Here is a 16009-nt window from a genome sequence, read left to right on the forward strand (position 1 = left end):
CCACAAGATGACCTTATTCCTGTATTTCAATTTGCAATCCAAACTTACTATGCCCTGAAGGTTCATGTTCAGAGAAATGCAACTTTTTAAAAAAAAAAAAAGTTTTATATTATTAAACTTCATTTAGGATTTAGATTGCCCTCAAACCTTAGACCTTCTCATGGCTGTCGGTTTTGCAGGTGTCTAATGGTGTCTATATTACTAATTTGGTTAAAAAGAAATTATGAGAAGTTTAAGAGAAAATATTTGTTCATAAAGATTTGAAATAAGATTCTTTTCTATAGACTCAGAACATTAGACAATTGTCTGCATACCTTCAGTGTGGCAGAAATTTGGCAGAGTGCAAAATACTTTGTCTTCAAGAATAACATTTGGGAACTCTGTATAAAACATAATCAAGGACTATATATGCCTTACCATTTGTGGATCAGAGCCCAGATGGAAGTGTACCAGATTGTTTTTGTAATGCCACTCCTAGCTCAAGGGTTTCAATAAAACACTGAATGGGAGGATGGGAGAGGGTCTGAACGGGCCCTTTCCAGGGCAGTAGCCATGCCCCCAATGTCTGGCATCAGATGCAGGGGGCATGGCCAATACTGGAGATGGGGCCAATCAGCCCCTGCAGAGCTTCCCCAGGCAGCAGTTTGTTTAATTGCTGACTGACTGAGAGTTCCTTTCCCTGCCTCTGCATAGGGGAAAACGTGCTCCCTTTTTCAAAAGGGGCAGGGGAGCCGCTGGCTGGACTTCATCCTCTGGCCACAGGTAAGCTCCCTACGCCCCTGCTTGGAATCTTCTTCATTCAAGCATGCAGATACTCTTCCAAGAGTGGTCCCATCCCCTAAGGAGAGCATCTTCCAGTGCTCACTCATGTCGTTTCTCATTCGAATGCAAACCAGGATGGACCCTGCTTAGCAAAGGACACAATTCATGCTCACAACCTCAAGACCAGCTCTCCTCAACCCTGGGGCAAAGGCACTCAGGGTAGCAGGTGTCTAACCCGACCCCATGCTGCAGGCTTGCTAGACAGTCATTCCTTCCATGCTCAAGGGGGACTTACCCTTGAGTAAAAAAAGCCTTGCAGCCTGCCTCTCTGCTGTACTTGGATGCAGGAATTAAGTTGCCCCAGCCACCCCCTGGGCAGCAGCAACAGCCTGGCTCACCTGCAGCTCCTGTCGTGGGTAGGGATGTGCACGGAACCAGCTGGCCCGGTTTGGTTTGAGTCTGAACTGGACTTGAACCTGACCAGACCAGTTTGGTCCGGCACCCCTTGAACACTCCCCTCCCCCAGTTTGGTTTGGTCCAGGGTGTGGGTTCGCAAATATATATTTTTTAAAAATTATCTTTTCTTCCCTCCAGGGGAGTTCCTTGGGGCGGCAGGCACCCCTCGAACACTCCCCTCCCCCGGTTCGGTTTGGTCCAGGGGGTGGGTTCGCAAATATATATATTTAAATTTATCTTTTCTCCCCTCTGGGGGAGTTCCTTGGGGTGGCAGGTGGGTCTGCAAAGGTTCCCCCTCCCCCTGCCAGCCTCCAAAACCACCACCTCCAGCCGTTCTGGCCAGTTTTTCGGCTCATTTGGGCCTGCATAGATTGGCGTGGCGGTCAAAATGGCGGCCACTCTGCATGCGCTAATGGCCTCTGCGAGGCCTGGCATGGCCCAAGGCCTTGCAGAGACCATTTACGCATGCACAGTGGCCACCATTTTGACCGCCATGCCAATCTACTGAGGCCCAAACAGCCAGAACAGCTGGAGGCAGTGATTTTGGAGGTCGGTGGTAGGAGGGGAAACCACCGCAGACACCCCCCCACCGCCCCAAGGAACTCCCCTAGAGTGGAGAAAAGGTAATTTTATTTCATTTTTAATCGCGAACTCCCCAAAATGTTGGGGCGGGGGTTCAGTCCAGGTCCAGACTGAAATGTGGGGGAGGTTCAGTTCGACCCTGAACCATAGAACTGAACTGGTTCAACATTGAACTGGTTTGGGGTCGAACCAGTTCACTCATCCCTAGTCAAGGGTGAGTGTCAAGGGAGGCTGCCTCCCAGCCTTCCTCGCCGAGCTGGGTGCCAGTGGTGGCTGCAGCCCCTGCTCCTTGCAGTCATAGGAACACAGGAAGCTGCCATATACTGAGTCAGACCATTGGTCTTATCTATCTCAGTATTGTCTTCACAGACTGGCAGCAAGTCCTCCATGCAGTCCTCCTCCGCCTCGTGCTACTGCCACAGCCACCTGTGGCTCCTGCTTGGATGTCTCTTCGTATCTATACCTATTCCTCTTCTGCTGTACAGGTGGCCGTCATTATTCGCGGGGGTTCCATTCCCACCAATTTCCGTGGGGAATGAGAACGCAAATAAAGAGACTGTAACCCTATGGAGATTGGGAGTTAGATTCCTTGAAAAAATCACTAAAAAAGCAGGGAGGGGGCAGAAATAAGGGTAGAAAAGCATAATACCTTCTTCGCCAGATCTCCAGGAATGTCCCTCCCCCCCCAATCCTCTTATTTTTCATTTTAATTCCTTTCTTTTAAAATAAAAAGTGACAAAATGGCTCTGTGCTCTAAAATGGCAGCCGGATGGAAATAACTTCAGAAGTCATTTCTGGTCACTCAAGAACTTAGGATAGTTGAAAACTGCCTATATTTCATGCTGCAGATAAAGAAACTAGATCTCTAATACCCATCCGTGGATACATGAAACTGCAACCTGTGAAACCATGGATAATGAGAGTCTCCTGTATTTTCTTAGATTTCTACTTATGGCTCTCATTACATGGTTTCCTTTTGCTGAAGATAGAAATGGGGACATAGACCAATAGAAACAGTTTCAGCCCTTGGAAGACTTTAAGTTGACATAAAATGCATATTACTTTTAAAAAAGAAAAAAAGAAACCCTTTTGTTTTCTAAGGTACCTTCAGTACCTAGAAGTGCTGAAAATCAAAATGAATCTGGATAATTCATCATTGGCATAGTGATTTTTAAGATGGCTCCATATTAATAATTTTCTTTTGTTTTAAAATACATATTATAATTTCAACAGTTCTTATTGGTGCTATTTAAGTGGCAACAACCAGCACTACCTTTCACAACTCATAGTAAAACTATATTTACTTAAATCCATATTCAAATGATACATCAAATGAATTCATGTTGCTTTCAACAAGTGGAGAAAAATGCAGATGGTTGTAATTACAAAACTGTATGTAGGCACATAGATTAATTTCCCTCCTTAATAGTAACACAGTTGCTGTTATACACAAGCCCTCAGGTAACTGGGTCTAAAATAAACAAAGAAATTTACACAGGAAATGACAGATGAATTACATAGGAGTTGAATGCTGGCTTCAGTAAAAATTAAAGTTTCTAAAACAATACATGCATATACCATGTTTCCCCGAAAATAAGACAGTGTCTTATATTAATTTTAGCCCCCCAAAATGCACTAGGGCAATTAGCGGTACATCAGAAATTACTGCTAGGTCTTACTTTCAGGGAAACAGGGTATATGCATGTGTGCTCATGTGTGCGTACACACACAATATCCTCTCAGAGGGTCTGCAAATGTGATTCATTATGATGTATTCACACAGTATTTTCAACAGTTGTCAAAGCGCCAGTTCGGGAACAGACTTTAAAGAGAGTGGAGCTCTGCATGCGAGCACCTCTCTCCTTCTGTTAATAGATAAGCGGATCAAGCGGAGGACGTGTTCCGGGGGTAAGGAGGTATCGGCAGCTGGGCGGGCGGGCGGTTGGTCGGCGGCGGAAGCTGCGGGGGCAAGTGCCTGGGCCGATTTGGCCCTTAATGGGGGTGGGGTGGGTGGGCTTGGTTCCCAATTCAGCTGGGAGGGAGGGTCGGCGGTGTCGGCCGCGGGAGCAATTTCTTTAAAAGTTACATGGCCTCCGCTCCGCCCCCGGCCTCCGTCTCTTTTGGCCGAGGCAGCGGCTCTGCCGCTGCCTCGGTCAGTTTCCCCCGCCGCGGCTTCTCCAGCTTCTTCGGGGCGGCCGCTTCTGGCCGCCCAAGATGGCTGCCGGGTGCCGGCCATCGTGTCTCCCTTGCCCTGTTCTGGGCATGCGCTCCGCGCATGCGCAGAACAGGACAGGGAGGCACGGACACATGCTTGGTGTCCGTCCACGGACAGACACCAAGCATTTTATTAGAGAGGATTCAATAAGATTTGGAAAAACAAGAAAGAGTTTGCAGCAATGAACCAAAATTCCCAGGATTAGTTCCCCAGTCCCAACTCAGATAACCTCATGACTTGCTGCTTGTTGAGGACTAGTTTCTTATAACAGGGACAATCGTTTTTCATTGCTGACCAAGTCCCAAGTACCTTCTGTCTCTAATGAAAGTTGTTATTCTGTTCATTCATTTTTTATAATATTTTGCCTAAGCTGGTTATAATATTCCCGGTATGGGAATAATATGCTATATTATTCCCGGCATACGCTTCCCTGTGGTAGCTATGCAACAAACCCCAGTACCACTAAAAGACCAAATGACTCAATTGAATCTAGTAGGGGAGGTCCCTCAAAAAAGGAGCCCCTCCTGGGTGCTTTGTTACATCTGTGTTACCGTTAGGAAGGTTATTCTACTTGTGGGATTAACAGTTTGGGGGTTATTGAGTTTTATTATGCAGGATCTAACCTCACTAAGTAGGACTGGGAGTCTTATGACATTAGCTTTGCTGAAAGATGAATTGAATATGATCAAACTAATTTTATTGTTTAATATTGTATGTTAAACATAATATACAATATGTCTATGGAGGCGGTAAAACTTGTCAGTCTTAATATCAAGGGCTTGGGAAATCCTATCAAACATGGTATACCCAAAAAGAGGAAAGGTACCACTAAGTCCAGGAAGATGCCAGCATGGCTAACGGGTACTGTCAAGGAAGCCATAAAAGGGAAGAAGACTTCCTTCCGAAATTGGAAGGCCTGTCCAAATGAAGAGAACAGAAAGAAAGACAAACTCTGGCAAAAGAAATGCAAGGCAATAATAAGGGAGACAAAAAGAGAGTTTGAGAAACATTAGCTAAAAGCATCAAGGGGAATAACAAAAACTTCTTTAAATACATCAGAAGCAGGAAACCTGCCAGGGAGGCAGTTGTACCATTAGACAATGAGGGAGTGAAAGGGATTATTAAGGAGGATATGGAGGTAGCAGAGAAGCGAAATGAGTTCTTTGCGTCCATCTTCGTGGCAGAGGATACTGAGCATATACCTGTTCCTGAAGCAGGCCTTTCGGGGATGGCAGCTAAAGAACTGAGCCAGATAGAAGTGACGAGAGATGATGTTCTAAACTGTCTGGAAAAACTGAAAACTAACAAATCATCAGGGCCAGATGGCATCCATCCAAGAGTCCTCAAAGAACTCAAATGTGAAATTGTTGACCTCCTTGATAAAATATATAACTTATCCCTGCAATCAGGTTCTGTACCAGAGGACTGGAGAGTAGCAAATGTAACACCAATTTTCAAGAAGGGATCCAGGGGTGATCTGGGAAATTACAGGCTGGTTAGCTTAACATCCGTTCCAGGCAACTTGATGGAAAGCATCCTCAAGGATAAAATTGTAAAGCACATAGAAGAACAGGCCCTGCTGGGAGTGAACCAGCATGGGTTCTGCAAAGGTAAATCTTGCCTGACCGACCTTTTGGAGTTCTTTGAGAGTGTCAACAAGTGTGTGGATGAAGGTGATCCAGTTGACAGGACTTCCAAAAAGCTTTTGACAAATTTTCTCATCAATGACTCCTGAGGAAATCATGGGATAAGGGGACAAGTACATGTGTGGATTGCTAACTGGTTGAAAGACAGGAAACAGAGGGTAGGGATAAATGGAGAGTTTTCGCAATGGAGGGAAGTAAGAAGTGGGGTCCCGCATGGATCTGTACTGGGACCGGTGCCTTTTAATTTATTCATAAATGATCTAGAAGCAGGGGTAAGCAGTGAGGTGGCCAGATTTTCAGATGATACCAAACTCTTTCAGGTAGTGAAATCCATAACTGATTGTGAAGAGCTCCAAAAGGATCTCTCCAAACTGGGTGAATGGGCGACAAAGTGGCAAATGCGGTACAATGTTGGCAAGTGTAAAGTGATGCACATTGGGACGAAGAACCCCAACTTCAAGTATATGCTGATGGGATCTGAGCTGTGGGTGACTGACCAGGAGAGAGATCTTGGGGTCGTGGTGGACAGCTCGTTGAAAGTGTCGACTCAGTGTGCGGCAGCTGTAAAGAAGGCAAATTCCATGCTAGGGATCATTAGGAAGGTGATTGAAAATAAAACTGCTAATATTATAATGCCCTTATACAAAACTATGGTGCGACCACACTTGGAGTACTACATACAATTCTGGTCACCACATCTAAAAAAGAACATTGTAGAACTGGAAAAGGTGCAGAAGAGGGCAACCAAGATGATCAGGGGCCTAGAGCACCTTTCTTATGAGGCTAGGCTACAACACCTGGGGCTATTTAGTTTAGAAAAAAGACGACTGCGGGGAGACATAATAGAGGTCTATAAAATCATGCATGTTGTGAAGAAAGTGGATAGAGAGAAATTCTTCTCCCATAACACTAGAACCAGGGGTCATCCCATGAAATTGATTGCCAGGAATTCTAGGACCAGCAAACGGAAGTACTTTTTCACACAATGCATAATCAACTTGTGGAATGCTCTGCCACAAGATGTGGTGACAGCCAACAACCTGGATGGCTTTAAGAGGGGTTTCGATATCTTCATGGAGGAGAGGTCTATTGACGGCTACTAGTTGGAGGGCTGTAGGCCACCTCCAGCCTTGGGGGCCAGGGTTCTCTGGGTACCAGTTGCAGGGGAGTAGCAGCAGGAGAGAGGGCATGCCCTCAATTCCTGCCTGTGGCTTCCAGCAGCATCTGGTGGGCCACTGTGCGAAACGGGATGCTGGACTAGATGGGCCTTGGGCCTGATCCAGCAGGGCTGTTCTTATGTTCTTATGGTAGGGTGCAAAATTATAACTGGACCTAGTGTTCCTACAAGAAACACTACACACACACACATACACACACACACACACACACGTTACAAATGGATGATTCAGAGACTTCTAAGTCAAGAGGTACAGCTATTATCTTTTTACAAATCTTTGCTTTTAAAGTGTTTGATATTAAAAGAGCTCCCATCAGAAAGGATTTTTTAAAAGGAAGTCTTATAGGTGAGCAAATCACCTTGGCAGCAGTCTATGCTCCAAACTCTACTCATCTATAATTACTTAATTTATTTTGGATAAGCTATTCAGTTTATAGAGGGTAAATTGATTGTTGGAGGAGATTTAAATCTAATTTATGATCAGGAAATACACAAAATCAATAATCAGCTGCAAAGAGCAACCCCTGTTTTAAAAGAGGTAGCAATATTAGAAAAATACGCATTGACCAAGGCATGGCACATATTGCAACCCCAAATGATAGATTACATGTTCTGTTAAAGCTGTCAGGACTCCTATACTAGAACTGACTATATCTTAATATCTGAAAATTGGATAAATTATCTTATCTTATAAGTTCTCATACTCACACTGGCTACCAATAAGTTTCTGGGCAAAATACAATGTGCTGGTTATAACCTATAAAGTCTTAAACAGTTTAAACCTTATGTATTTAAAAGAACATCTTCTTCGCCATGAGACCCATCACCTATTGAGATCATCTGGGTGCTTTCCAGGTTACATGCTGCAACAGGGGTAAAATGCTTCGGCTTGGCAGGATCATATTGAAAATGGCCCCCAGAATTTCAAACTCCTACAATGGGAAAATACAACTATTTTTCTGCAACAGACTTGCAGAATTATTTATTTAGCAGGGGAAGAGTAACTGGCCCTCTCCACCCCCAGCACAGTACCTCCAGTGACTGTTGCTGGTGTCTCTCTTATGTTTCTTTTTAGATTGTGAGTCCTTTGGGGACAGGGATCTATGAGGGCAAGGGTGTGGCTATTTTAATTCATAAATCTTCTAAGTTAATTTTTGCGGGTCAATGACCGAATAAACCTCTCTCTCTCTTCCCCCCCCCATCCACCCTCTCTCAGTTAATTGTTGAACAGGAAAGAGTAGATGATGAAGGTTGCTTTCTTATACTTATTGCTAGTATCAGTGGTCAATGTTTGGTGTTAATGGACCAGTCACAGATTCCCCAGAATGAATACATAGCTGTTTTGAACATTTACATACTTGACAATTGATAACTTGATTATTGGAGGGAATTTGAATCAAATGCTTGATCCCCTTCTTGACTGTAATACCCTCTCATCTAGGCTGCATTCTCAGACCCATACCACACTTAAGGCCTATATGTTAGATTTTAATTTAGTAGATATATGGCATCTTCTTAATCCCGCTCTATGAGGATATACTTTTCTTTCTTCTGTTTATAAAAATGGGTTTAGGTTGGATTATTTTTTTACATCTTGTTCTTTAGTATCTTGAGTCCAGGTATGCAACATTGACACCATGCATAGCAATCTCAGATCATGCCCTGTTTTGTTGGTAGTTCATCTGGAAGGTTGTTCCAGTACCTAATTTAGGTGGCATATGATTATATCCTTGCTGAATGAGCTACAATTGACTGGAATAAGAGATGGAAGTTTTTTTTGTTTTAACAGGGGCTCCATTACATCATTACCCCTGGTTTGGGATACTTTTAAAATTATTTTTATTTACATGTTATATTCTGCTCTTCCTCCAAGGAGCCAACTAATGTACAGTGCAGCAACAATAACAACACAAGAGCTCGGATATAAGATCAATGGACCTGTAAAAAAAGAAAGCAGTACATCACCTAAATGGAAGATTAGATTAGAAAATAAAATCTCCAGGCTTAGATCAGATGCTAGTAAATTGAAAGATATGAAAGACAAGAAGCTGAAGAATGAAAACACCAAACAGTATCTGATCCAAAAATACCACCTAGATTCAAGGAAAATTAGAGAAGTCCTGGAAATAATAAAGCAGCAAATAACAGCAGTGTCAAAGAAGATTAGCAGATACGAAGCCAGAATCACACAACACAGGCAAAATCTCCAATTCCAGTCGAATCAGAGACGTTTCTACCAAAGCATAGAAGGAGAAACTGCAAGAAACCTAGAAACACCAAATAAAGAAGAAACAGTGCAATTCTGGCGGAAATTATGGGACAATAGATTATAATAAAAAAGCAGGCTGGATGAAAGAGGTCAAAAAATGTAACCAACAAATGCAAGATCTAATAATAACACCAGAATTAATAAGTGAAAGAGCAAAGAAAATTAAAAATTGGACTGCTCCAGGCGATGATGAACTGCATGGCTTTTGGCTTAAACACCTAACAAGCCTTCATAAACAACTATCAAAACAGTTCAATCACATTTTGCAAGGAGGTGATATTGAACAATGGCTAACAACTGGGAAAACTCATCTCATAATGAAAAACCCAGCAAAGGGTGCAGTTCCAAGTAATTATAGACCGATAACCTGTCTGCCAACCATGTTCAAATTATTAACTGGAATAATAGCAGATGAAGTGATGCAACACTTATTAACTAACAAACAGCTTCCAGTTGAACAGAAAGGAAATTGCCTGAACACCAGAGGCACAAAAGAACAGCTGCTGATCGACAAAATGATTTTAGAAAATTGCAAGAGAAGAAAAACCAATCTAAGTGTTGCATGGATTGACTACAAGAAAGCCTTCGATTCATTGCCTCACACATGGATACTACAATGTTTCGAAACAACTGGTGTCAGCAAAAACATTCAGATATTTTTTCTTTTTAAAGCAATGAGCATGTGGAGTACACAGTTAACAATCAATGGTGAGACACTTGGACAGGTTAGCATTAGAAGAGGCATTTTCCAAGGGGACTCACAGTCCCCTCTGTTGTTTGTAATTGCCATGACCCCACTTTCACAAATACTAAACAAAACAGGCCTCGGATACCAAACATCTAAACCATCCAGTAAATCAACCATCTGCTGTACATGGACGATCTGAAGTTGTATGGAAAGTCCCAGTCAGAAATCAAATCACTGCTAAACACTAATTTAGTATACAGTGTACTGTGCTTGATTGGCCAGCAAACTCGCCTGACCTGACCCCATAGAGAATCTATGGGGCATTGCCAAGAGAAGGATGAGAGACATGAGACCAAACAATGCAGAATTGCTGAAGGCCGCTAATGAAGCATCCTGGTCTTCCATAATACCTCATCAGTGCCACAGGCTGATAGCATCCATGCCACGCCGCATTGAGGCAGTAATTGCTGCAAAATGGGCCCAAACCAAGTACTGAATACATATGCATGCTTATACTTCTCAGAGGTCCGATATTGTTCTTTTCTTCAATCCTTGTCTTCTTGGTTCCATGTAATATTCTAATTTTCTGAGATTGTGGATTTGGGGTTTTCATGAGCTGTACGCCATGATCATCACAATTATAACAAATTAAGGGTTGACTTATCTCGCTTTGCATGTAATGCGTCTGTCTCATATATCAGTTTCACCTTTTAATTTGCATTACTGAAATTAATGGACTTTTGCACGATATTCTAATTTTCCGAGTTTCACCTGTATGGTTTGGTCCTGTCTGGTTATTGTGCCATCTTGGCTTGAAATTCATATAGTTGTTAATATGATTTTGCAGCAATCATTGCCTGACACAGGGGCGTAACTATAATAGGGCAAGGGGAGACAGTTGTCTGGGGGCCCATTGCCTTGGGGGGCCCCCCAGAGGCAAGTCACATGACTGACTCCCCCAGCTGTGCATCCGCATTCTGGGCTTCCTTCAGTTGTATTCATCCTCTGAATTGACGTGAGTGTTAAGACCTGGAGCTACCAGAACAGCATGTCTTTCTTTAGTACCATTAAATGACTTGCATCATCCACAATTTACAAAACCTTTAAAAAAATAATTTAGGATGATGTTCTGTTGTGGCACATAAGTTTATATAAATTTTACTATGCTTTTTTTTTACCACTATTCAGCCTCCTTTAAAATTTCTTTACTTCATGAGCTGAGCTTCAGTGAGGGGGGGGGGGCATTTTAAAATCTTGTCTCTGGGCCCACTCCACCCTTGCTACGCCCCTGGCCTGACAAGGCATGTTTTGTTGGGGTACATCCCCAGCATATGGAATCTAGTATTATATCAAGAAATGTGGATTCTTTGCACTTGGGCAGGGGACGGATAACCAAAAGGATTATAAAACAACACCAGAAGGATAATTTACTCCTGAACTGTAACTTTGGATAACTGATACATGTTCCTTGTCTGCATTTGAACTGTCCCCGCCCCCCGCCCCCGCTGAAGGTAAGGCAAAGAAGAATTTTCAGCTATTTGATCGAATTTTAATGAATTGTTTATGCGTTGAACATAAGATATATATCTTTAGAAGAAGACATATCTCTCCCCCGCAATTTTTCTCCCGTGTTGGTTGTCTTATTATTTTTCAGGGATTTTTTTCTTTTTCAGTTATACTCACATATATTATTATTGTCCTCAATCATGTTCTATGCAATGTTGTAATCTCATTGTAATTTTTTTTAAGGGGTGTGTGTCTTTTATGGATATAGACATGATGCAATTGTATGTTCTCAAAATATAAAAGTCTCAGAACCTGACTACCCTATGATGCTGGAATTGGCTCTATTATGATCCTATTCAATCTATTTGAGCAAATCCAGTATTTATTAATAAAAAAGAGTGAACTTGGTACATGCAACTCTGGGAAGAAGGTGTGTGTAGAAATGTGCAAATATTGTTTTAGATCAGTGCTAATCTAAAAATGAAATTAAAAATGGCCTGAATGTTCCTATGGACACCAGCAGGATACTGCCTAACCTGCCACATTTCTCACTGTTCTCTCAACTTTCTTTATCCTGCCTTCATTAACAGGTGTCATATAACACAGAGAGACTTATGAATATACAGAATGATTTAATGAGGAACAAATGGATTGAATTTTGTGGATCTTCAAATGCTATACATGATTCCTACTGTTTCATATTTTAATATATGTGTATGACTGCATGAGAGCTTGTTTTTCTATATGAGATTTGCACCTGGCTTATATTTATACTGAAGATATTTTGATGCAAATACAAAGTTCCTTGTATATATAGCAGGGCCAGTTCCACGAATTAGCATCTGGTGAGAAAAACGATATCACCTCCCTCCACCATGAAAAATACACTTTTAAAGAATCAACATTTTTTAAAAAGAGGATACTTTTCTTCCCTCCTTTAAATGATTTTATTGCACAAAATAAATATTTACATTACACATTTCAACCTTGGTAATGGAGCAAAGAGACACTTTTTTTAAAGTAGTGGTACTCATACTTAGCAGAACAGTAATTGTTCCTGTTTATTGTTGCATAGAATCTTTTCCAGTGGCTGTTTGCTGACATCTTCCTTGTCTTTTTCGTTTCAGATTGTGGTACAGGGATCAGCCTTTTCAATTTCTTTCACTATGTAAATTACTCAAACTTTTTTTGGTTCAAGTGGGTAGTACATCCATGTTCATAACAATAATCTTATGCAGTAGTGACAGGTGTGCCACACTGTCGGGGCCTTTTAGCTCCAACGAAGAAGGTGGTCAGACAGTCGGTCTCCCCTTCCTGACTTATTGCAAAGTGGCATACAGGAAACTGCATCACCCTCCCTTCTTGGACACTGAGGAGTATGGGAAGAAGATAGCTCTTACCAAGTCCTTCTTCCACCTTCTTGACCTTAGAACTTCAGCCAGCCTCATGCCCGTGGCTGCATTTTAGGATATGCATTGCCCCAAATGGCACTCATATGGTGCTTTGTTCTGTCATACAGTCCTCAAGCTGGCTCTGACATAGCACATCTTCATGATTGTTTAGTGATAAGTGTTCTAAAACACTTTCTGTAGTTTTCAAGCCAATCTCTCTGTAAGGATAAGGCTAGACGTGGAAGTAGATGGAGGAATAGCATGTATGCCAGTCTTCTAATTTTAGATGCTTCAACAGTACATTGTAGTGATTTGACTAAAAACAGCAATGTTTTTAAATAATAAAACCAAAGAGCACAGCAATTCTTTTGTCTCCACAAGGAATTGTAAAAGGAATAAGGATCAACTTTATACTTTGTGAATATGACTCTGAAAAATTTGACCGAAGTTAATCAAAATGTGCCCTGAAGGAAATTTGTCCATTTTGTTAGGTCATTACAAAGTTCAGTACAACAGTATTGAACTCCAAAGTAAATATGAATGCTGCTTAACTTTACAAGAGGCTCCTCAATGTCAGTAATCTCTCTGTTTTTGTAAAAAGAGAGAGTCGTACATGCTAAAGCAATTAATCCCCAATATCAAATATAGTTAAACTGTTGCTTTCCTCTAAGTGCTTAAATTTTACAATAACTTTTTAAGCTGGTTGTGAAATGTTTCCAACAGATACTGGATAAAGAGTGGAACTTTAGTAGAATTGTGTATAATACTATTATTACAAATATCACTTTTCAACAAAAGTTCTCAAATGTGTTTACATAGAAAAATAATAAATAACAATTCTTCCCTGTACCATGTTCCCAAAGGGCTCACCGTCTACAGAGAAACGAAAAGGTAGACAGTCACTGGCAGGATGTTGTGCTGGGCTTGAATAGGCACACTTGTTCTCTCTGCTGCTAAGACATAAGAGAATCACCACTTTAAAATGGTGCCCCTTTGTTCAGTTAGCAGGGTTTATTCATTCAAAATAAAAGGTACAAGATCCAATTCCTGTATGCTATAGAAACACACACATATTCATATTCCTCCCCCTCCCCCCCTCTCTCTCACACACACACAATTTCAGAAGGACATGAGCAGAAGAAAAAACCACAAGTGCAACTCAACTTAATTCTTCAGTACTAGCTACATCTTTGTTACATAGCAAACCGATTTTAAAACATTATGTTAGACTTATATTTGCTAAATAAGTGGGTGGGGAAGGGGAGAGAAATCCCCTATGTTATTTATGTAGCACTTTCAATTTGATAGATTGTTTGCAATCCTATGTATTGTTCATGTCCAAAAATCTTGCAATTCCAATCTTTTTTTTTAACCCAGCAATTTAACATCTTCAACAAGGTACAGCTGTGTTAGTCTGTTGCAGGAAAAAGTGTTGTGGTGCCTTAAAAAGCTGACAATTTTATTTTAGCATAACATTTCATGGACTAAGCCCACTTCATCAGATAAGAACATAAGAACAGCCCTGCTGGATCAGGCCCAAGACCCATCTAGTTCAGCATCCTGTTTCTCACAGTGCTCCACCAGATGCTGCTGGAAGCCACAGGCAGGAGTTGAGGGCATGCCCTCTCTCCTGTTGTTACTCCCCTGCAACTGGTACTCAGAGGCATCCTGCCTTTGAGGCTGGAGGTGGCCCACAGCCCTCCAACTAGTAGCCGTTGATAGACCTCTCCTCCATGAAGTTATCCAAACCCTTCTGAAAGCCACCCAGGTTGTTGGCTGTCACCACATCTCGTGGCAGAGAATTCCACAAGCTGATTATGCATTATGTGAAAAAGTACTTCTGTTTGTTGGTCCTAGATTTCCCTGCAATCAATTTCATGGGATGACCCCTGGTTCTAGTGTTATGGGAGAGGGTGAAGAATTTCTCTCAATCCACTTTCTCCACACCATGCATGATTTTATATGTCTCGCCGCAGACAGTCTTTTTTCTAAACTAAAAAGCCCCAGGTGTTGTAGCCTTGCCCCATAAGAAAGGTGCTCTAGGCCCCTGATCACCTTTTCCAGTTCTACAATGTCCTTTTTTAGATGTGGTGACCAGAATTGTACACAGTACTCCAAGTGTGGTCACACCATAGTTTTGTATAAGGGTATTAAAATATTAGCCGTTTTATTTTCAGTCCCCTTCCTAATGATCCCTAGCATGGAATTCGCCTTTTTCACAGCTGCCATGAATTGAGTCGACACTTTCAGCGAGCTGTCCACCACGACCCCACGATCCCTCTCCTGGTCAGTCACCCACAGCTCAGATCCCATCAACGTGTACTTGAAGTTGGGGTTTTTCGTCCCAATGTGCATCACTTTACACTTGCCAACATTGTACCGCATTTGCCACTTTGTCGCCCATTCACCCAGTTTGGAGAGATCGTTTTGGAGCTCCTCACAATCAATTTTGGATTTCACTACCCAAAAGTTTGGTATCATCTGCAAATTTGGCCACCTTGCTGCTTACTCCTGGTTCTAGATAATTTATGAATAATTTAAAAAGCACCGGTCCCAGTACAGATCCCCAGGGACCCCACTTCTTACTTCCCTCCATTGTGAAAACTCCCCATTTATCCCTACCCTCTGTTTCCTGTCTTTCAACCAGTTAGCAATCCACACATGTACTTGTCCCCTTATCCCATGACCGCTAAGTTTCCACAGGAGTCTTTGATGAGGAACTTCGTCAAAAGCTTTTTGGAAGTCCAGATGCATGACTCTGGTGCATGCATCTAGTAAAGTGGCCACTTATTCACAAGAGATTATGCTAAGATACAATGCAATAGATAATACATCATATTGTATCAAAAGAATATGATGAAAAAGATTATGGAAGAGATTGCCTATAACCTTACTACTGTATGTTTCAAATAGATAATTAAAAAGTGGTTGTGTCAGCATACCAGGGAGTGTGCTGTGTAAATCTTTTGCACAAATGGTCTCATGTGTACAAAACACCTCTCCCTAGAACACTCTGGTCTTTATGGGTATTGCAAAAGAACATCGCAGCACCAGCATAAGTTTAGAAGTCTAAATCAGTTAACAATGTGATGGTATGCAAAGGATGTAGGATTTAACCAAAGCAAGTCCCTTCCTTCCTTCCTTCCTTCCTTCATAAAGCAACTCTAGTTGTCTTGCCTTTTAAAACACTACCACCCAAAACAGCAAAATTACTGGATAATCCCTCCTACAAGGATAGTACAAAATTATCTACTCAGAATAGAGGATTGGGCAGTGTATGCTTCTGTCATATTGTTAAATAATAAAATGTATACCTT

The sequence above is a fragment of the Hemicordylus capensis genome, chromosome 4 (genome assembly GCF_027244095.1).
Source record: "Hemicordylus capensis ecotype Gifberg chromosome 4, rHemCap1.1.pri, whole genome shotgun sequence".
Taxonomy (NCBI): Eukaryota; Metazoa; Chordata; class Lepidosauria; order Squamata; family Cordylidae; genus Hemicordylus; species Hemicordylus capensis.